Below are 24,320 nucleotides of genomic sequence, written 5' to 3'. Positions count from 1 at the left end.
GAGGGCGGGCTAGCTTGGACCAATCTTCCCTCTAGTTAGGTCAAGAATTGGTTGGACCTGTCACCTTCGTGTTGGGCTGATTGTTTTGGCCTTAATGGGTTAGGGTTTGCTTGGTTGTTCTCGGCCTATCAAAATTTAAGTTTTTATTCATTATTTTATTTTCGGTCTTTATTCCTCTTTTTTATAAGGGGAATGAAATGACCATGTTTATCTCTTTTTGAGAGAATAGGTCGCAAAAACCTACTCTGTAGTTCTTTTATTGATTCTTCAGAGTTCTAGGTTTACAAAAGAATAAAAGTGTGTGGACTTTCAAAAATGTAGGTGTACTTGGAGGTGTATGCTGGTTTCTTATTCTGTTTTTATAATAAGGTTTTATAGTACTGTCATGGGGCATAACTTTGTATTATGGCACTTGTGGATATATGTTTTTAAAAGAGAGTTTCGGTTGTGTACTTTCTTTTATTGTCCAGGTTGGACCAGACTTTCATATTGAATTGTTAGGTTAATGATTCATATGATTTTGTCACTGAGTTGACTTTTATTGTCCAGGTTGGACTAGATTTTCATATTGATTTGTTAGGTTAACATTTTCTATGATTTGCCACGGTGTGACTTATGTTATTTCTTTTGGGAAAAGAATATTAGGTTTTTAAGGAATCTTGGTGTGTGTTTCTTTGCCTTGAGTTGAAACGTTTTCCTCAGGATTTTTGTCTGTTGCTTCCTTAAATTGAATCGGTGGATTCCTCGTGATCTTGGTGTGAGTTATTTTATTTGAGTTGAAAGGTTTGCCTCGTTAATCATGCTAGTTATGTGGTTCTTGTATTTGAGTTTACTCATACAAGCTTTTAAAAGCTTACCGGGTTTGTTGTGTGGCAACCCGGTGCATTATTCGATGGTGTAGGGGTTAATTTGTAGGTCAGGGTAATCGAGGGTGAAGTTGAGTTCTAGTAGTAGCTGTATGGGTAGGAAGCTAATATTGTGGCTTTATTAATGTTAAGACTTCCGCTATGTAGTGAGCTTTGAGGAGCATTTACTTATTATTTTGTTATTGCAACTTAATTCGTAAACTTGTGTAATGCAATATATGACTCTACGGAGCAAGTCTATATAGACATTGTGTATTCAAGGCATCAGTATGTACTTGGTTTAAAAGGAAAAAACTTTTTAGGTATTTTGTATTGATGACTGAACCATTCACGTCAAATATAATTGTAAGATTATCTTGATTTTTAATTTTTTAAAAAATCGAGGCGTGATTAGCACTACTACAAAAAGGTTATCAGACGACGGTGGATTTGTGTTGTGTGATGACCAAGCTCACCGTGGTCTAAGTGAGTGTTGTGTGATTGAAAAATCAGACAACGGTGATTGCACCGTTGTGTGATAATAGTTTGCTCAACAGAAATACCTATTTCCGTTGTGTGAGTTCTGCGCAGCATGTGCCTGGCATGGCATGCGCGGCGATGCCTCGTCACATTCAGACAACAGAAGATGAAATTTTTTCATTGTCTGAGATTCATAACACACAACAGGTATGACTAATTCTTTGTTGTCTGAGATTCATAACACACAACAGGTATGACTAATTCTTTGTTGTCTGAGATTAATAACAGACAACAGATACAACTCTCTCTTTGTTGTCCGAGGTAAGTAACACACAACCGAAGTGAAAGTATCTCCCTTGTCTGATGATTTACTCAGACAACGGAGATACCTTATTTCCGTTGTGTGTTATGAATCTCACACAACAAAATTTTGTTTTCTTATGTTGTTGGTTGTTAGTTCACACAACAACTATATTTAGTTAACTGTGGTGTGATTATTGTAATCAAACTGACTAATAGCCAATGACTGTTGTAAGAAAAGCCTTAGTTTTGAACTCTTTACAGTCATACAACACATTGTTTTGTATTGTGTTGTATGAGATCAATGCTAGGTGAAATTGTACAAATTCAATGCTAGAGATTATTACCAATAAACAATAATTTTATATTAATGTTAAAAGTAACTTTGATACATTAAACAAACTCTAATCCATTCACCATATACAACATTACAAGCATTTAAACATTTCATTGAACTATGCCTTCCAATTTCATAAGCTATACAAGATTGTGTTCAATCCTCACCCACAAGTAATGCTGCAATACGAGCAATCCAATTTCCATCTTGTGCAGCATATGCTTGAAGAATCTGATGGACAAGTTCATTATCTTGTGCAACATTAGCTCCAGACTCATCTCTTGAATGCAATCCACATCCAACTTGGATGCCCATGACAGTTGCAGCAGCTGCCTCTGCATATAAGAAAGTAATATGGCCTGTGATTATGCACCCCCCTCATAGCTCTACATTCATCTCCTACATGGAATCTTAGGCCTGAATCCACACCCAACTTGGATGCCAAGGGCAGTTGCAGCAGTTGCAAGCATCCTATTTCTGCATTATAAAAAAAAAACATGGCAGATCAATAAAACATATAATGAGATCTTGAGGATTGGTAAAAGAGGCAAACTAGATAACTATTAGATACTCTATCAAAGTACGTACGCATATCTGAACATATTACATTGAGCTTCTAACAATTTATAAGCACTGCTCATGAAGAAGAAGGTGGGATAGATGCCCAACAACAGATCAAAATCTCAGACTCTAAAATTTCAGATTTAACAAAGAGAAGAAAAACTGTTCTCTCTCTCTCTCTTTTTTTCTCTGTCTATCTTTCGATCGTCAATTTTGTTTAGAAAACAAAGAGTTGGCAAGTATCATCAATAAACACCAAAAGGAATGAGTTGATGACGATGATTATTATTATAACACACACACACACATATAAAATTCTGTGTGTATATATATGTATACAAACTTCAAATTCAATAGTTAGCGTGTAGGAAATACCTATGGAAAGGCAGCCCATACAAAGGTAATTATGTAACTACCGCAAATTCTACATGGAAATAAACCAAAGGGATGGCAGCAAAGGCAATGAGTCATGTATAAAACTTTATTTTCTCAATAACTTCTTCTTTCGAACATCATAAACTGTATTACAAATTAGGCATTTTATTTCTACTTCAACATATGAAATAGTAGATCAATTTTGTATAGAGAATGAAAAATTGGCAAATTTCATCAAGAAATATCAGAACAACTGGATTGATGATGACAACAATCATATATATACATACATAAAATATTATATACATATGTATACACGGATTTTTAATCTAAAACTTCAACAACCAACTCTCTTACTGACTTTCAGTCCAACCCGAGCATCAAACATAAGACAATGAAACAGTGAATCAGTAATCAATCATTCAAACACCAGATTAAGACGGAAGAGGAAGTCACCAACGATTACCTTTTTTGAGTAGATGAATGATAACGCAACGGTCGCTGTGAACGAATACCTCTTCTTTTTTCACACTCCCTTCCAACACGATGACTAAACTTGCAATTCCTGGAGCATTTCAAACCAAAAACCCAATATCAGACAGGAAAAAAAAAAAAAAGATAGATGAGCAATCCAAAACAAACCCAGACCCACATCCCTCTTAGATCCAATCGTTAGCTAACTTCGATTAACAAAACAAAGAAACAATAAAAGGTTTTGTCTTGAAAGATAATAAAAGCTGACAAATTAGTTACTACAGCTGAAAACATAAAAACGGAAAGTGAATTAAAGGTAATCACTTTGGGTATATGAACAGAAGATGAACAACTATGATATTCATCTTGATTTTACTTAACTGAAATCTTACCAAGCTTTCACTGTTCTTGATTTCGATTGTTCAGGTTGAGCTTGACTAACAGTGAATCTAGATGGTAGTAGCGGCTCCCCGAAGATGAAAGGAATCAACTACTTTCAAAGAATAAATGAAACAAATTAGAAGCCATGGTAAATGAAAAAAATCAAACAAATTAGATGCCATGGTAAAGTACCTGGGATGATCAATTTACAGGTAAAGTACCTCTTCTTCTTCTTCTCTTCTTTTCTTCCGTTTCAACAGAAAAAAAGGTTTTATTAGCTGTATGAAACAGAAACCCAACCTCTATCAAGCCTTTATCGAGGACTAAAACTGATCATCTTACCGTATAATTTTATCGCTGTCTGCAAGAAGAGTTGATGCATGTCGGTGTAGAGATATATGGTTATGAACAAAACAACTGTCTCTTTTCCTGATTTCAACATTAATGTTGTCTTGGGGGTATACAAGGGAACCACCAATTAACAATAAGAGCATTAGAGAATCTCTATCCACATGGTAAGAAGGATATTACTCTACTTTTGCACCCTTTTTTCTACTCCCTTATGTGTGTTTTGGGTGGGGAGTGGGGCATTGTATACATTTGTCTACTGTATCATCTAGCAAGTAAATACATCATAGTAGCATGGTGAAAGATGGATGGTCAATACATTATGATAGTCAACTCAGTATCAGCTAATAATTTGAGAGTAAAGGCAAGAAGCACTCACCCCTGTCTAAGATGATGCAGTCATTGTAATAGATGTCATAACAACTCAACTAGCCACCAGTTCCATGGCCTCCAAATAGCAACAGCTGCATAAATGGTTTTGAACTCAGTTACAAAGAACATCAACAAAATAGAGTGAACTTCAATATAAAAATAAATAAATAAATAATAAAAAAATTCTACGATAAGTTAATATATATCTCCAACACCATTATTAAATTATGATCCTTCCACCCACCCTAGAACGACAGAGCTGAAAATTTTACATACAGTTGAAAACATCCTATTTTATTCAATAATTGCAAAAATCTTTTCAGTTTTATGCTACTGCCATGGTTCAGAAAATGAGTGTCTTCCTGCCTAGAGATAGGGTATTTTATATTGGGCAACTGACAAATTTACCTCCCAAATTTTAAGATTTACTTTCAGCCTAACTAAATTTATCTACCATATACAATTTTTCCATAATAACAATATTGCATTACAAAATAAACTAAACCAAAGTACTAATTAAAACTGTCCATGAATAATGTCAGAAATATAAACTTCAGGGTGCCAGTGGTACAGGATTGTCAAAATTATTGTGTTTGTGTGGGTAATATGGATTGAAGAAACAAAAGGTTTTAGATAATCAAATTCATGAATACTTCAGGATTTCCCACTCTCCATTTTTTATGTGAATTCAAAGGAGGATCTTAATCTTAATTGACATTTTGTCATCAGTTTATTGACAGGCACAAAACAAAGACAGAAAAACTAATAAAACTTGTGAAATGTCAATTACATAGTGTCCTCCAGATGTGATGGTATGGCCACAACGTGCAGAAGGAGCTTGACCAGGAAGCTTCAGTTGGGTCCATCCAGGTGTTTCATTTTCTTCCTTCCACAACAAAGACAAAACAGAAATTCAAGTTGAATAACTAAGAAACCGAGCAGTTAAGTATAATAGTCTGAATTGAGTTATATAAGACCAAAATTCATGAAGCTGAGTAGTTTGAAAAAATGAACAAGAAGAAAGTCGTGATACTAAAAGCACCAAAGCCATATACCAAAAAAAAATAATGGCCCAACACAGTGCAGGCTTGCAGACCATCTCAATACAAAGTTCAAGTAATAAAAGGAACAAAAGGTGGAGGCCGTTCATATACAATTGATGCAGCCCTAATCAAGATACCAGCAGTTAAGCCCCATATCATGTACTTCTTGTTGTTGGTTTCATAGTCAAAGAAATGAATCAGGTATTTGTTACCCATCCACTCTCTCTCCTCTGCCCTCCTGTTTTCATCCTGAAGCAAATGGATACACAATGATCAATAAAACAGACGAAAGCAATTTCATATGTTGACTAGGACAGAAGTGAAACTAATGAGAAAAAAACCTTGATGAACATTTCCAAGGGAGCATCAAATACTTATTCCACTTCGGCCGGATTTGGAGCAGGCTTGAATGCTTCCTTATCGTTAAGTATACCGATAACAGGTACAACTCTCAGTAGGTGCTGCACAGAAATCCAAGGATAACTTATTTAAGTCTAGAAACCTTTTTCAAGTTGAAAGTTGGAGTCCGTGGTATGCTGCATTACATCAGTTGAGGAAATAACACCAAGTACTTGCTCTTTCCCTAGTCCTATCTTTGTGATTCAATCTTAGACACTTATGCAACTAATCAGACTAACCACTCTCTTTCCCATTAGAACTTCCTACATTTTGGAATGCCTTATGTGCATAGATGTATGGCATCAAACCCAAACTGGATTACAAGAACATCAAATATTTTGAAATTCTAGTTTCAAAATAAGATACGCATGAAAAGTAGTAAAAAAAATGAGAACGGCAGGAAGCAACTAAATAGACATTACACCTCTAATAACCTCTCTTAGAAAATTCTTAATTTGGTCTGACACTCATTATAGTCCCCTTTAATCTATCAATCTATTTCCTCTTTTTTTTTTTTTTCTGGACTAAGTTTCCAAACTTTAAACTTTCGTTTGCAAAAACAAAAGTACTAACTGAAAGTCTCAAGCTTTAACCTCAACTACAGAGAAAAGCTCAAGGCACCAATTGAAACTTAGTACTAACCCAAAGCTCCAAGCTTTACATACTTGGAATAGACTGAAGTAAGCTCAGTCATATACAGACGTAACACAAATAACATCAACCACCAAGTGTTTGATCAAACCGAAAAAGATAAAAGCTATTACCTTTGACAAAAATGGTTCAAGAACAGTGACAACATTCACAAGCTTAGGATCCAAACCAATCTCCTCTTTCGCTTCTCTTGTTGCTGTGTCACCATCATCCTTGTCTCCATCCTCTGTTTTCCCACCTGGCAAAGAAACCTCACCTGCCAAAAACCAAAAAAATAAAAAATAAAAATCTTTACTATTTCTTCTTCATCTTCCTCAATTCTTATGTAGGGGATCAGGAACAAAAGTGAAATGGGTTTTACAGAACAAATAGTTCTTATGTAGGGGATCAGCATACTAACAGTATACAACATTAATGTTTTCACAAATCATATACTTGAAGTACATGGCATATATCAGAAGGCATCATCTCGACAGGTGCTTTAATAGGATGGCATGATTTACAGCAATAGGAAAATTAAGATGGCTATAATCTTAAGACTAGAATTGAAGGCAATTAGTATCACTACTAACCTTAAGACTAGGATATCGAAATTGAATCATAATTTTCTCGGCTCGAAGCCCATACCACAGCGGCTAACTCTGGGATCTCTGTCCAGCAAATTGAGGTCTAGTGACACGGTCACCGGCTCGTATGGGCTGTCCAAGGTGGTCGGAATTCAGGGCTCGACCCACCATGACTCGTGAACAGAATAGAGGAGTGAGGGAGAGAGCCTCGAGATTCGGAGCTCGAAGAGCATCTGAGCCGAGTATTTGAGAGCATCTGAGATTGTTCGCGTCCTGATAAAAATTGAAATCAAAATTAGCTCTTCAGAGATTGAGGGATTTTATGAGTCTAATAGAAATAGGATTAGGAAATGGAAGTGAAAGCTTGAGAGAGGAAGGGTCAGCTAAGAGAATAACCGGTGAAAGAGAGAAGGAAACGATGGACTGATGGAGGTGAAGGACTTGAAATTGAAGGGACTGATGACAAATTGAAGCGAGATGGTCTTTAGTTTGCCGAACCCAAACCACCGCTAATCTCTTCAGCACAATTTGAGGATTCAGCAAAAAACCATAATCCCAATTTTTTAGAAAGAAAAAGTGAATTAGGGGCACCGCAGACATTTTAGGCGGAGGGGGATGGTGAAGGACAACAATCTAACTCTAATTGAGAGAGAGAGGGTCGAGAGGGTTCAAAACCTGAGAGGTCGAGATGTTTTCTGTCGAGAGAGAGGATCGAGAGGCTAGCTAGGTTTTGTTTTCTTTCTTTTCCCTTTTGGACACGATGTGGCATGGCAATTAAACCTAGCAAAAAATTCAAAGTTATTCACATAACAGAAACATCACCAACCGTTGTCTGAGTGCATCACTAAAAATCAAAATGTGAAATCATGGAGGGAAACATGGCGCTTTCAGCATTTTACCTCAAAATGTTGCCGCCCAGTTCCATCTTCACACAACAGAAAATCTTAAACCTGTTGTACAATTACAACAGCTTGCACTAGGCTTATCTAGGGGAAGACATTCAAGCAAGCTTCCACAAACTTTGATGCCTAGTTTTTCAATCACACAACGGAAATAGTAAAACCCGTTGTCCTAGTAGCCCAACTTTCAGTGTTTCAAGAGCCAACCAAGACTCCAAAGTGGAGGGAAATCTGCCGCTAAATTTTTTAAGACTCAGACGACAGACATTACTTCATTTCTGTTGTGCAATGTAGTTTTGATAAAAAAGTTTTCACTTTGTTGGCATTCACACAACAGAATATAACAAACACCGTTGTGCAATAAAATTTACTTAAACACACAACAGATGATTTCTGTTCCGTTGTGTGATTAGTGTTGTGTGATTAACTTTTTGTAGTAGTGTAGTTTGAGCGGTGGTCACTATGGTGACCTTGACAACATGTGAAGTAAAGAGTTTGGCCATGTCCGAGACTGAGCTTATGCGGCCGTTACCATTGAAAAGGAACAAGAATACATCAACATAGTCATGGCTTTCGCTACCCTTTTGGATTTCAGAACATAGAATGAAGATGAAGAAGCAATAGGTTACATGGTAAGGATTTTTTTTTTTAAAAATTTTATGTGAATTTAGCACAAAGGTTATTTAACTTATTTTAGGAATTTAGCCATTCATGCGAGCCCTGACTCTAAAATTGCGCAAACATGTTGGTGCCACGTTATCAGTTGTTGGCACAATTAGCTGAATTTATCAAATTTGGACGTGGCTTATGCAATTTTGAAGTACATGGATGATTATGGTCATAGTATCGATTGGAAAACCGTGTTTTCTATATATTGCACTGTACTCTTTATAATTTTCTGTGTTATTTAGGCGCTAGGTGTGTTCAAATAAAGATTCAGATATATTTTTTATACCACATTATCGTATTTCATAGAATACGACTAATTCTAGTCTACCCCATTCATTCCTTGCACCGAAGTAAACTACAAGTTTTTTTATTCAGAGGGGAGCTATCATTTAATGACTTTCTTCACAATACACTGAAGTCTCTACTAATAGAGATGATGAAGATAGTGAAGATCTTTTTACCTCATAGGTCTTCTATGTGGTTCTAAGTTACTCATGTAATTCCACGTGTAACGTATGATATATACGTACAAAGAATGTATATAATGTGTGATGGCATAGTCTCCCATTGGGTTTTCAGCCATAAAAAAAACAATTAGATGTTTATTTAAAAAAATTTAGGAGTTGTCGGCGATTCCACATTTACTGTTTCATCTTAAATGATTACAACTCACTATATAACAATGTTTATTCAAGGTTTTCTTTTCATAGATAATTGATAATTGATCAAACAAAAATATCCAAAAGTTTCACTTAAAAATTTCATATTTTCCTTCCAATTTCAACCATTTTTCTTGAAATATTTACCGAAATCAATATATCAACGATATTTCCTTTGAAATTTCCTTTTTTTTGGACCATCAATATTTCTTCGAAACACAATATTTTGGTCATTGCAGAGAGAGAGAGAGAGAGAGAGAGAGAGAGAGAGAGTGTGTGTGTGTGTGTGTGTGTGTGTGTGTGTGTGGCTGTGGTGGTAAATGGAGAAAGCTAACTGACAAATTGATTCTGCATGCATGTCTAGCTTCTTTGAATAGAAAAGTCTTCTTTTGATAGAAACTCAGATTATCGATCTGGTATAGTAGAGAATTTTTCAAAAAACTTAGGTGGAGGAGGACCACTTTTTCATGGCCATAGTATCGACTGGAAAACCGTGTTTTCTATATATTGCACTGTACTCTTTATAATTTTCTGTGTTATTTGGTCGTTAGGTGTGTTCAAATAATGATTCAGATATTTCTTTCTACCAGTATTTCTTAGAGTACGACTAATTCTAGTCTACCCCATTCATTCCGTGCACCGAAGTAAACTACAAGTTCCTTTATTCAGAGGGGAGGTATCATTTAATTACTTTCTTCACAATACACTGAAGTCTCTACAAATAGAGATGATGAAGATAGTGAAATTTTTTTTACCTCATAGGTCTTCCATGTGGTTCTAAGTTACTCATGTAATTCAAGGTGTAATGTATGATATATACGTACAAAGAATGTATATAAGGTGTGATGGCATAGCCTCCCATTGGGTTTTCAGCCATCAAAAAAACAATTAGATGTTTATTTAAAAAATTTTATGAGTTGTCGGTGATTCTGCATTTACTGTTTCATCTTAAATGATTACAACTCACTATATAACAATGTTTATTAAATGTTTTCTTTCATAGATAATTGATAATTGATAAAACAAACATATCCAAAAGTTTCACTTAAAAATTCCATATTTTCCTTCAAATTTCCATCATTTTTCTTGAATATTTACAGAAATCGATATATCCACGATATTTCCTTCGAAATTTCCTTTTTTTGGACCATCAATATTTCTTCGAAACTCAATATTTTGGTCATTGCAGAGAGAGAGAGAGAGAGAGAGAGAGTGTGTGTGTGTGTGTGTGTGTGTGGCTGTAGTGGTGGTGGTGGTAAATGGAGAAAGCTAACTAACAAATTGATTCTGCATGCATGTGTAGCTTCTTTGAACGGAAAAGTCTTCTTTTGATAGAAAATCAGACGATCGATCTAGTATGGTTGGGAATTTTTCATAAAACTTAGGTGGAGGAGGACCACTTTTTCATGGCCATAGTATCGACTGGAAAACCGTGTTTTCTATATATTGCACTGTACTCTTTATAATTTTCTGTGTTATCTGAGCGTTAGAAACAAAGATTCAGATATTTCTTTGTAACATACTATCGTATTTCATAGAATACGACTAATTCTAGTCTGCCCCATTCATTCCTTGCGACGAAGGAAACTACAAGTTTCTTTCTTCACAGGGGAGCTATCATTTAATGACTTTTCTTTGCAATACACTCAAGTCTCTACAAATAGAGATGATGAAGATAGTGAATATTTTGTACCTCTCATAGTTTTTCTGTGTGGTTCTAAGTTATTCATGTAATTCAAGGTGTAATGTATGATATGTACAAAGAATATATGTAAGGCGTGATGGCCTAGCCTTCCATTGGGTTTCCAGCCATAAAAAAAAAAATTAGATGTTTACTTCAAAAATTTTAAGAGTTGTCGGTGATTCAGCATTTTCTGTTTCTTCTTAAATTATTACAACTCACAATATAACAATGTTTATTCAAGGTTTTCTTTTCATCTATAGTAGATAATTGATAAAAACAAACATATTCAAACGTTTCACTTAAAATTTCCATATTTTTCTTCAAATTTCCGTCATCTTTCTTGATTATTTACCGAAATAAATATGTCACGCCACGAATTTTGAATAAAAAAATTCAAAATCCGAAACATGAATTAAACAACTTAATCAAATAAACGTTCTGAATTTTTTTCTCAGAGATAAACACACCTCGCCTCACTCACTAATACATAAACCAAATCCTCAAGAATTTAATATTACAACACACTCTCTCCAAATTTAAATGAAAACCTCACAATAAAGCTGTAACTCCAATCCCACTACTCTAAGCAGCCTGATCACCTTCTCGATTCACCTGACCTGCAAGACTACCCGCTACACAATTTGAATAGTGTACCGGGATTGCAACAACACCAAACCCGGTAAGCTTTTGACAGCTCGTGAGTAAATAAGAAGGGAATGTTGATTTTAAATCATATTTCTTTTAACTCAAGTAAACAACCAACAATCTCAACATCTGTAAGGAAACATCAAACCAAAACACGGAAAATCCACAACGAATTCATTTCCACAATCCTCTAATCCACAATATCACTACTTTGGTCCATCCCAACTGTTTGGATCCAACTATATCTCGGTTATTATTTAACCGGCGGTCTTCGGACTTTTCCCCTGTCCTCAGAGCACTACATCTCGGTTATTATTTAACCGGCGGTCTTCAGACTTTTCCCCAGTCCTCGGAGCACTGCATCTCGGTTATTATCTAACCGGCGGTCTTCGGACTCCCAGTTCTCAGAGCACTACAATTCTACCCTCTAATCAACTCAGAAGGTCAACATGATTATCACACACATTTATCGGTTAACATCATCATAAACAATCATGGTAATTTCCAATACAATATCATATCTCAACCAAATTATCATAATTCCACACCCACCTCAATGTCACACCATTCCATATATATATATATATATATATATATACACGTAAATATATATATACGTAATCATCCGCACAGGGATAATCACTAATACCAACTATAAATCACACAAGAAAATCAGGAAATTCATTTTGTATAATTAAAACATTTTACTTACCTATGGACCGTAGTTGATCAAGTCCATATGATTAAAAACAAATATTTATTCCATAAATATTTTTCACACAATTACGACAATTAAATTAATTAAAAGTGCACGGTTCGTAATATGAACCACGTGAGATTTACTCACCTCTAATCCCGCTGCGTCTTCAATTTCACAAAACACACCAAAACCGCTCACCAAGGAAGACCGTCAATCACCTAAATCCAATATGATCATAACTTAGCCACACAACTCATAAACAAAATTAAACGATGATCCAACGGTCGGATCGAAATTATATGATGATCCAACGGTCGGATCCTCACGGATCGCCCTTAGGATCATCCCCCAAAATTATCACGAAGATCCAACGGTCAGATCTTCCTGAATCATCCTTATAAACATCTCCACAAAATTTCACGAAAATCCAACGGTCGGATTCTCACGAATCGCCTTCCGAATCACTAATTCACAATTATACGAAGATCCAACGGTCGGATCTTCGCCCATGACCACACATGGTCACTGGGACAGTCACACGATCAACATATCAAAACTACAAGTCCATCGGACGGCCCGATCTTCAAAAAACATTAATTGGATTATCGAAATCGATCGAAACCGTAAAAATTCATAACTAAATCATATGATATCCAAAAATTATGAATTATATATGCAAACGATCGTATCGAAACGTAGAATCTAAAACTGTAAAGAAATCACATTTTTGACCCCCGGAGGTGGCCGGAAAAAGTCACCGGAAAAAGGACAGAGCCGCCGCCGACCACCGCCAATGGTGTCGGGGCCTGGCTGCTCCTCTTCATCTCATCAAGCCCAACAATTTTCATAACTAGCACGAAGTCTGAAAATCACCGGAAGGGGTCGAAAATTAGCTTGAACAGTATGAAGGTGGCCGGAAAATTTCCAGAAACCGGCGAGAAAATGCAGAAACCGGCGAACATGATTTCGACTTAAAAAGTTCAATTTCAGGCTTCGATTCCTTCTAGAGAGTTGTTAAGAACATCAAGGCGAACCCACTGGATCAAGAATCAATCAAAACGATGCACTACAGCTCGAGATATCCCGATCGAAAGATTTTGGTTTCGGATCGAAAACCTACCGAGCTTCGACGAACGTGAAACCGGTCACTCCAGGTGCGATCCTTCTAGTATGATGATCAACAAGTTGAGGCGAGTTCATGGAGCTAAGGATCGGAAGTTTTGGTGGCCGGAGCTAGGAGAAAACAGACGTTGACTAAAATCGAACTCAAATCGAAACAAGCTCACCACCGCCGCTACGGGCCGCGCCGCCGTGCAAGGCCACCACAGACGGGTGCGCAAGGACCATACGAAGCCAATGGAAGAAGTTTGGTGAGGATTGGTGGCCGGAGGAGGAAGAACTGACCAGATGAAATTCGTCCAGTTCCGTCGGTCTTGAACGCGGGAGGAAGAGAGAGAAAGGGACGATGGTTTCCCAGAAGGGAAAGAAATGAAAATAATTTTGGAAGTTTCCGAAAATGGAAGCTTTATATAAAATTGGAAACTTTTTCGAAAAATCATAACTAATTCATACGAACTCCGATTTTTGCGTTCCACATATGCACGCGATCGTATTGACAAGCTCTACAACTTTCATGAAGGAAGTTTTCCCAAATTCTGTACGTATAAAAATTCGATTTCGCGTGCCCTTAATTAACGTACGTTTTCGAAATATAATCGTTCGAACTAATTCCACACTTCTCCAAGCTTCGTACAATCACCCATGACTACGAAATCATTCTAAAATGTCCTCGGAAAATAATTTGGATTTTTCGGGGTATTACAATCTACCCTCCTTAAAGAAATTTCTTCCCGAAATTTAATCGCGAGACAATTTCTCCCGATTAAAGTTTTCTGTAAATTATACAGAACACTAACCAAGCACCAAACTTGATCACCACAATTCTTACTTTAACTACCACGCTTGACTATACTATCTCCAACTTTATCAACAATGTAGAAATCTACTGAAATACGGTTCAATGTATAAAAATACGTCCGTATACTGAGCGTAAATCCTAAGAATACAACTCGACGTATAAAAATACGTCTGTATACTGAGCGTATACACGATTAAAAAAAAATAATGTAAGAGGTAAGGTTCAAACTCCAGACCTCCTACACCAAGGTTTTGCTCCCAACCACTGAAGCAAGAGCTGCTTTCAATAATATATGCACATGTGTTATATTTATTATGTCAAAAGCGACATAAAAATAAATACAAGGGGATGCAAGGTTTCGAACCCTTAACCTGCTGCGCAAAAGCCTTGCCCCCAACCACTGGAGCACAAGCAGTGCTTAATATAATGTGTACAAATTTTATACTTATTATGTCATAAACGAACATAATAAAAATAAACGAGAGGCGAGGTTCGAACCTCGGACCTCTGGTACACAAACTCCACACTCAACCACTCGAGCACGAGCTGCTCACGTTATTATCCATACCAATCCTTCTATTTAAACTCAACCGTTTCAGCAATCTGGCCCAAAATACCCCAAACTGTTGCAGAAACCCGGCCCAACATATCCAAAACTGTTACAGAAATCCGGCCCAACATATCTACAACTGTTGCAGAAATTCGGCCCAACATATCCAAAACTGTTGCAGAAATCCGGCCCATGCATTTAGCCAAAACTATTTCAGAAACTCGGCCCATCGGGCCTCCACCCACAGCTACAGTGAGTGCATTGATCCGAGACAAGCCCAGGTACGGCCCACTTGCTACGGTTTATCCCTTCCGTGATTTACGGCAGTCAAATTTACTTTCGGCTAAAGCTGTCTGCCACAGCGCCTCGAGATTCGTCCTGTCCCCCTACACGCTCTCCACGCGCCAACAGCTTTTCCGTGTTTTCGGGCGACTTTAATCCAACGCGTAGATTTAATCTCAGAGATCGTCCATCCAACGGTGGAGATCTGCTCACCTCGTTCTATAAATAGGTGCATTCTGAGAAAGTGACTGTTCACTCCAAAGGAAGAGAAAATTCTTCTAAGCTTTAGCCATTCTCTCTCAACTCTTCAGCCTTTCTCTTCTCAAATCTCCAGTCCTTCCCTCACTCATCATCAATTCCTTCTCCTCCCAATCTTCTCTTCCATCAAGTTAATTCAATCTCATCTTTCCTCTGAACTTTCAGATCTCCAACACACCATCATCAACCTTAATCCCTTTAACAACAATCTCCCTCAAACACTCAACAACTTTAATCTTCGATCTTCACATCCCTTCAACCCATCACCATGGAACCATAAACTCTGCAACTAATGGAGCTTCAAACCCAGCAACAAATGGAACTACAAGCCCAGCAACAAGTCGAGGATGGAGGAAACAACCAAGCAGCCGGGAGTAGTGCCAACACGCCTATCAGGCAGACTACTAACCGGTGGACTCCCACACCAGCTCAACTAAGAATCCTTCAGGGGCTCTACTATGACAAGGGTCACAAGTACCCAACTCCAGAGCAGATTCAAGAGATCTGTCTTCATCTGAAACCGTATGGGCAGATCGAGGACAAGAACGTCTTCTTTTGGTTCCAGAACCTCAAGGCTCGTGACAGGCAGAAGTTGAAGGAATTTCGGAAAGTTCGGGTTGGTGGATCTCTCGATCTCAATTTTGGATCCACAAGTTCTACTGATGATGGTAGGTCCATTGATCTCAACTTTGGTTCCACTGGTTCTACTGGTGATGATGGGTCAATCGATCTAACTTTTGGGTCATGCGTCGGCTATGGTGTTGACCCATATTCCTCCTCACCCTTCAACACTAATACGCGTACTACCTCTTTTGGCACAACAGGAGGACAATCTTTCATGGAACATCGAGGAGGAGATCACCAGGAGGTCGAGACTCTTCCTCTGTTCCCCGTGCACGGTGAGGACGTCCTTGGTAACCCGAAGACTACATCCGAGGAAGGTAGCGAATTTGGTTACTATTCTGGTGGCTCAGGCGGTTACAACAGTGGCTCTCCTGTTTGTCTTGAGCTCAGCCTCAACCCATTCGGAGCCGCTGATTTGGCTTAGTATAGCATAGTCCTCTTTTTGTTTATTTTGTAATATAACTAAATCAATAAGATTGTGTGCATGTCGTCTCTTCTTTTCGTTAAACCAACGACACCAAGGATCGAACCTTGGTCATCCAATACTCTTTTAAAATTTTAGCCAACTCTGCTGCACACAACGTTCATAAAAATGTATCACAAACAATCAATTCAAAACCCAACAATCAATTCTGTCACACAGTGCTCTAGCTAGTATCATTTGAGTCAAACCAACCACAAACAATTCCGTCGCTAAAATTAGGAATTAATAAAATTAAACGCTTCCTGAGTTAACTAGGGAAAACCCACATCCTTAGAGTTACACATACTAATCTTATAAAATCTCAACCATTCCCTCTAAAACATGCTCCATCAAACTTACCACAATTCAAACCCTAAGATTTCAATATTCAGAATCCGAATCAAACTCCATATCACATAGTAATTCACTTGAACCACTATGGATACCCAACCATGTCACCAAAATCAATACCCAAAATTGCATTTAACCAAATTCACCTATCAATGATCAAAGACGCACACTCTCGTCCAAGATCAATAACAAAGAGTTGATTCCAATTCTCCCCATTATCTATCAACCAAAGTCAAACTCCATTGCAAAACTTTAAGTACCCCGCCTACTGAAACTTAAAACACAAAACAACCTCAAATATATATAGTCGTTCGTCTCAATCACTCAAACACGAGGTCAAACTCCGTTCTCACAACTTAAACCTTGCTCAACAACTTACAAACACTTGGAAGAATTAACCACAATAATTCATTCCCAAACCGCAACACTACCCACAACTCCACATGAGTTAAGAATTAAATCAAAAACATCTGTATGTCCAAACTAATAAGGCAAAAATTCCATCAATTCATACTCATATCCACACTAGGTACGTGCATAGGCCAACATCATGCCTTCAACCAAACACCTCAACATCCAAAAGAACCTCACTTCCATAAAACAATTCTTACTAACTCAACAGAATTAAATCTAGAGGTTCCCATTCCTTAAAGATTATAACTCACGGCAACTGAACTTATTCAAATACGAACCTACAAGACAACTTTACGGTTCTAAGTACTACTTCTTCAAATATCCAACACCTAAGAAGTATAGTATGCTTGGCTAATACACGTATAACACTTAAAACACAGTATAAGTCAAATACAAGTCCATATTAACCAAGTCAATACTACAGGGAAGGTATTCACGTTCCTAAAACGACTTAACGGCCTAAACGACTCCCAACACCCACACATACCCAATGACTTAGCCAATACCGAAGAGCACACGATGGGGATCCGCTGCAGACGGCCATCACTCGGAAAGTATTGACACGTCACTAAATATGTACCTTACGCTCTGATACCAAACTGTCACGCCCCGAATTTTGAATAAAAAAATTCAAAATCCAAAACATGAATTAAACAACGTAATCAATTAAACGTTCTGAATTTTTTTCTCAGAGATAAACACAACTCACCTCACTCACTAATACATAAACCAAATCCTCAAGAATTTAATATTACAACACACTCTCTCCAAATTTAAATGAAAACCTCACAATAAAGATGTAACTCCAATCCCACTACTCTAAGCAGCCAGATCACCTTCTCGATTCACCTGACCTGCAAGACTACCCGCTACACAATTTGAATAGTGTACCGGGATTGCAACAACACCAAACCCGGTAAGCTTTTGACAGCTCGTGAGTAAATAAGAAGGGAATGTTGATTTTAAATCATATTTCTTTTAACTCAAGTAAACAACCAACAATCTCAACATCTGTAAGGAAACATCAAACCAAAACACGGAAAATCCACAACGAATACATTTCCACAATCCTCTAATCCACAATATCACTACTTTTGTCCATCCCAACTGTTTTGATCCAACTATATCTCGGTTATTATTTAACCGGCGGTCTTCGGAATTTTCCCCTGTCCTCAGAGCACTACATCTCGGTTATTATTTAACCGGCGGTCTTTGGACTTTTCCCCTGTCCTCAGAGCACTACATCTCGGTTATTATCAAACCGGCGGTCTTCGGTTTCCCAGTCCTCAGAGCACTACATCTCGGTTATTATCTAACCGGCGGTCTTCGGACTCCCAGTCCTCAGAGCACTACAATTCTACCCTCTAATCACCTCAGAAGGTCAACATGATTATCACACACATTTATCGGTTAACATCATCATAAACAATCATGGTAATTTCCAATACAATATCATATCTCAACCAAATTATCATAATTCCACACCCACCTCAATGTCACACCATTCCATATATATATACACGTAAATATATATATATACGTAATCATCCGCACAGGGATAATCACTAATACCAACTATAAATCACACAAGAAAATCAGGAAATTCATTTTGTATAATTAAAACATTTTACTTACCTATGGACCGTAGTTGATCAAGTCCATATGATTAAAAACAAATATTTATTCCATAAATATTTTTCACACAATTACGACAATTAAATTAATTAAAAGTGCACGGTTCGTAATATGAACCACGTGAGATTTACTCACCTCTAATCCCACTGCGTCTTCAATTTCACAAAACACACCAAAACTGCTCACCAAGGAAGACCGTCAATCACCTAAATCCAATATGATCATAACTTAGCCAACAACTCATAAACAAAATTAAACGATGATCCAACGGTCGGATCGAAATTATATGATGATCCAACGGTCGGATCCTCACGGATCGCCCTTAGGATCATCCCCCAAAATTATCACGAAGATCCAACGGTCGGATCTTCCTGAATCGTCCTTATAAACATCTCCACAAAATTTCATGAAAATCCGACGGTCGGATTCTCACGAATCGCCTTCCGAATCACTAATTCACAATTATACGAAGATCCAACGGTCGGATCTTCGCCCATGACCACACATGGTCACTGGGACAATCATACGATCAACATATCAAAACTACAAGTCCATCGGACGGCCCGATCTTCAAAAAACATTAATTGGATTATAGAAATCGATCGAAACCTTAAAAATTCATAACTAAATCATACGATATCCAAAAATTATGAATTATATATGCAAACGATCGTATCGAAACGTAGAATCTAAAACTGTAAAGAAATCACATTTTTGACCCCCGGAGGTGGCCGGAAAAGAGTCGCCGGAAAAAGGACAGAGCCGTCGCCGACCACCGCCAATGGTGTCGGGGCCTGGCTGCTCCTCTTCATCTCATCAAGCCCAACAATTTTCATAACTAGCACGAAGTCTGAAAATCACCGGAAGGGGTCGAAAATTACCTTGAACAGTATGAAGGTGGCCGGAAAATTTCCAGAAACCGGCGAGAAAATGCAGAAACCGGCGAACATGATTTTGACTTAAAAACTTCAATTTCAGGCTTCGATTCCTTCCAGAGAGTTGTTAAGAACATCAAGGCGAACCCACTGGATCAAGAATCAATCAAAACGATGCACTACAGCTCGAGATATCCCGATCGAAAGATTTTGGTTTCGGATCGAAAACCGACCGAGCTCCGACGAACGTGAAACCGGTCACTTCAGGTGCGATCATTCTACTATGATGATCAGCAAGTTGAGGCGAGTTCATGGAGCTAAGGATCGGAAGTTTTGGTGGCCGGAGCTAGGAGAAAACAGACGTTGCCTAAAATCGAACTCAAATCGAAACAAGATCACCACCGCCGCTACAGGCCGCGCCGCCATGCAAGGCCACCACAGACGGGTGCGCAAGGACCATACGAAGCCAATGGAAGAAGTTTGGTGAGGATTGGTGGCCGGAGGAGGAAGAACTAACCGGACGAAATTCGTCCAGTTCCGTCGGTCTTGAACGCGGGAGGAAGAGAGAGAAAGGGACAATGGTTTCCCAGAAGGGAAAGAAATGAAAATAAGTTTGGAAGTTTCCGAAAATGGAAGCTTTATATAAAATTGGAAACGTTTTCGAAAAATCATAACTAATTCATACGAACTCCGATTTTTGCGTTCCGCATATGTACGCGATCGTATTGACGAGTTCTACAACTTTCATGAAGGAAGTTTTCCCAAATTCTGTACGTATAAAAAGTCAATTTCGCGTGCCCTTAATTAACGTACGTTTTCGAAATATAATCGTTCGAACTAATTCCACACTTCTCCAAGCTTCGTACAATCACCCATGACTACGAAATCATTCTAAAATGTCCTCGGAAAATAATTTGGATTTTTCGGGGTATTACAAAATATATACATGATATTTCTGTCGAAATTTTCATTTTTCGGACCCTTCATATTTCCTCGAAACAGAATATTTTGGTCATTGCAGAGAGAGAGAGAGAGAGAGAGAGTTTGTGGTGGTGGTGGATAAAGAAAGCTAAATGACAAATTGATTCTGCATGCATGTCCAGCTACTTTGAATGGAAAAGTCTTCTTTTGAAAGAAAATATGATGATCGATCTAGTATGATGGGAAATTTTTCATAAAAGTTAGGCGGAGGAGGAGGACCACTTTTTCATGGTCATAGTATCGACTGGAAAACCGTGTTTTCTATATATAGCACTGTACTCTTTATAATTTTCTGTGTTATTTGGTCGTTAGGTGTGTTCAAATAAAGATTCAGATATTTCTTTCTACCATACTATTGTATTTCTTAGAATACGACTAATTCTAGTCTACCCCATTCATTCCCTGCACCGAAGTAAACTACAAGTTTCTTTATTCAGAGGGGATGTATCATTTAATGACTTTCTTCACAATACACTGTAGTCTCTACTAATAGAGATGATGAAGATAGTGAATATTGTTTTACCTCATAGGTCTTCTATGTGGTTCTAAGTTACTCATGTAATTCAAGGTGTAATGTATGATATATACGTACAAAGAATGTATATAAGGTGTGATGGCATAGCCTCCCATTGGGTTTTCAGCCATCAAAAAAACAATTAGATGTTTATTTAAAAAAATTTAGGAGTTGTCGGCGATTCCGCATTTACTGTTTCATCTTAAATGATTACAACTCACTATATAACAATTTTTATTAAAGGTTTTCTTTCATAGATAATTGATAATTGATAAAACAAACATACCCAAAAGTTTCACTTAAAAATTCCATATTTTCCTTCCAATTTCCATCATTTTTCTTTAACATTTACCGAAATCGATATATCCACGATATTTCCTTCGAAATTTCCTTTTTTTGGACCATCAATATTTCTTCAAAACTCAATATTTGGTCATTGCAGAGAGAGAGAGAGAGTGTGTGTGTGTGTGTGTGTGTGGCTGTGGTGGTGGTGGTGGTAAATGGAGAAAGCTAACTAACAAATTGATTCTGCATGCTTGTCTAGCTTCTTTGAACGGAAAAGTCTTCATTTGATAGAAAATCAGATGATTGATCGGGTATGGTAGGGAATTTTTCATAAAACTTAGGTGGAGGAGGACCACTTTTTCATGGCCATATTATCGACTCGAAAACCGTGTTTTCTATATATTGCACTGTACTCTTTATAATTTTCTGTGTTATCTGGGCGTTAGAAATAAAGATTCAAATATTTCTTTGTAAGATCCTATCGTATTTCATAGAATACGACTAATTCTAGTCTGCCCAATTCATTCCTTGCAACGAAGGAAACTACAAGTTTCTTTCTTCACAGGGGAGCTATCATTTAATGACTTTTCTTTGCAATACACTCAAGTCTCTACAAATAGAGATGTTGAAGATAGTGAAGATTTTGTACCTCTCATAGTTTTTCTGTGTGGTTCTAAGTTATTCATGTAATTCAAGGTGTAATGTATGATATGTACAAAGAATGTATGTAAGGCGTGATGGCCTAGCCTTCCATTGAGTTTCCAGCCATAAAAAAAATTAGATGTTTATTTCAAAAATTTTAAGAGTTGTCGGTGATTCAGCATTTTCTGTTTCTTCTTAAATTATTACAACTCACAATATAACAATGTTTATTCAAGGTTTTCTTTTCATCTATAGTAGATAATTGTTAAAACAAACATATTCAAACGTTTCACTTAAAATTTTCTTATTTTTCTTCAAATTTCCATCATCTTTCTTGATTATTTACCGAAATAAATATATACACGATATTTCTGTCGAAATTTTCGGGACCCTCCATATTTCCTCGAAACTGAATATTTTGGTCATTGCAGGGAGGGAGAGAGAGAGTGTGTGTATGTGTGTGGTGGTGGTGGATAAAGAAAGCTAAAAGACAATTTGATTCTGCATGCATGTCCAGATTCTTTGAATGGAAAAGTCTTATTTTGAAAGAAAATATGATGATCGATCTAGTATGATGGGAAATTTTTCATAAAAGTTAGGCGGAGGAGGAGGACCACTTTTTCATGGTCATAGTATCGACTGGAAAACCGTGTTTTCTATATATTGCACTATAATTTTCTGTGTTATTTGGCCGTTACGTGTGTTCAAATAAAGATTCAGATATTTCTTTCTACCATACTATTGTATTTCTTAGAATACGACTAATTCTAGTCTACCCCATTCATTCCCTGCACCGAAGTAAACTACAAGTTTCTTTATTCAGAGGGGAGGTATCATTTAATGACTTTCTTCACAATACACTGTAGTCTCTACTAATAGAGATGATGAAGATAGTGAATATTTTTTTACCTCATAGGTCTTCTATGTGGTTCTAAGTTACTCATGTAATTCAAGGTGTAATGTATGATATATACGTACAAAGAATGTATATAAGGTGTGATGGCATAGCCTCCCATTGGGTTTTCAGCCATCAAAAAAACAATTAGATGTTTATTTAAAAAAATTTAGGAGTTGTCGGCGATTCCGCATTTACCGTTTCATCTTAAATGATTACAACTCACTATATAACAATTTTAATTAAAGGTTTTCTTTCATAGATAATTGATAATTGATAAAACAAACATACCCAAAAGTTTCACTTAAAAATTCCATATTTTCCTTCCAATTTCCATCATTTTTCTTTAACATTTACCGAAATCGATATATCCACGATATTTCCTTCGAAATTTCCTTTTTTTGGACCATCAATATTTCTTCAAAACTCAATATTTTGGTCATTGCAGAGAGAGAGAGAGAGTGTGTGTGTGTGTGTGTGTGTGTGTGGCTGTGGTGGTGGTGGTGGTAAATGGAGAAAGCTAACTAACAAATTGATTCTGCATGCATGTCTAGCTTCTTTGAACGGAAAAGTCTTCATTTGATAGAAAATCAGATGATTGATCGGGTATGGTAGGGAATTTTTCATAAAACTTAGGTGGAGGAGGACCACTTTTTCATGGCCATATTATCGACTCGAAAACCGTGTTTTCTATATATTGCACTGTACTCTTTATAATTTTCTGTGTTATCTGGGCGTTAGAGATAAAGATTCAAATATTTCTTTGTAAGATACTATCGTATTTCATAGAATACGACTAATTCTAGTCTGCCCAATTCATTCCTTGCAACGAAGGAAACTACAAGTTTCTTTCTTCACAGGGGAGCTATCATTTAATGACTTTTCTTTGCAATACACTCAAGTCTCTACAAATAGAGATGTTGAAGATAGTGAAGATTTTGTACCTCTCATAGTTTTTCTGTGTGGTTCTAAGTTATTCATGTAATTCAAGGTGTAATGTATGATATGTACAAAGAATGTATGTAAGGCGTGATGGCCTAGCCTTCCATTGAGTTTCCAGCCATAAAAAAAATTAGATGTTTATTTCAAAAATTTTAAGAGTTGTCGGTGATTCCGCATTTTCTGTTTCTTCTTAAATTATTACAACTCACAATATAACAATGTTTATTCAAGGTTTTCTTTTCATCTATAGTAGATAATTGTTAAAACAAACATATTCAAACGTTTCACTTAAAATTTTCTTAT

General features: G+C 37.1%; 2 long non-coding RNA genes and 1 pseudogene across 3 annotated transcripts; all 3 read right to left on the bottom strand.

Annotated features, from left to right (window-relative positions):
• Nucleotides 1–2,064: 2,064 nt before the first annotated feature.
• LOC112189151 lies at nucleotides 2,065–4,192 on the bottom strand. The gene is made up of 5 exons (XR_002931750.2): nucleotides 4,096–4,192; nucleotides 3,946–3,998; nucleotides 3,765–3,862; nucleotides 3,365–3,463; nucleotides 2,065–2,439 (listed from the first exon to the last, which is right to left on the bottom strand). It is a non-coding gene; the product is annotated as an uncharacterized LOC112189151 (long non-coding RNA).
• An 851-nt stretch (nucleotides 4,193–5,043) lies between these two features.
• On the bottom strand, nucleotides 5,044–7,303 carry LOC112185207 (annotated as a pseudogene).
• A 4,148-nt stretch (nucleotides 7,304–11,451) lies between these two features.
• Nucleotides 11,452–20,428, bottom strand: LOC112183309. 2 transcript variants are annotated; one of them, XR_005806145.1, is made up of 3 exons: nucleotides 19,765–20,428; nucleotides 19,019–19,089; nucleotides 11,452–12,115 (listed from the first exon to the last, which is right to left on the bottom strand). It is a non-coding gene; the product is annotated as an uncharacterized LOC112183309 (long non-coding RNA). The 2 variants fall into 2 exon arrangements; XR_002929829.2 differs by lacking the exon at nucleotides 11,452–12,115 and adding an exon at nucleotides 17,894–18,117 and having other exon boundaries at nucleotides 19,765–20,427.
• Nucleotides 20,429–24,320: the final 3,892 nt, after the last annotated feature.

The sequence above is a fragment of the Rosa chinensis genome, chromosome 2 (genome assembly GCF_002994745.2).
Source record: "Rosa chinensis cultivar Old Blush chromosome 2, RchiOBHm-V2, whole genome shotgun sequence".
In the NCBI taxonomy this organism is placed as follows: domain Eukaryota; kingdom Viridiplantae; phylum Streptophyta; class Magnoliopsida; order Rosales; family Rosaceae; genus Rosa; species Rosa chinensis.
Note: the sequence above shows the minus strand (reverse complement) of the source record. Positions and strands in the feature narration are given on the sequence as shown.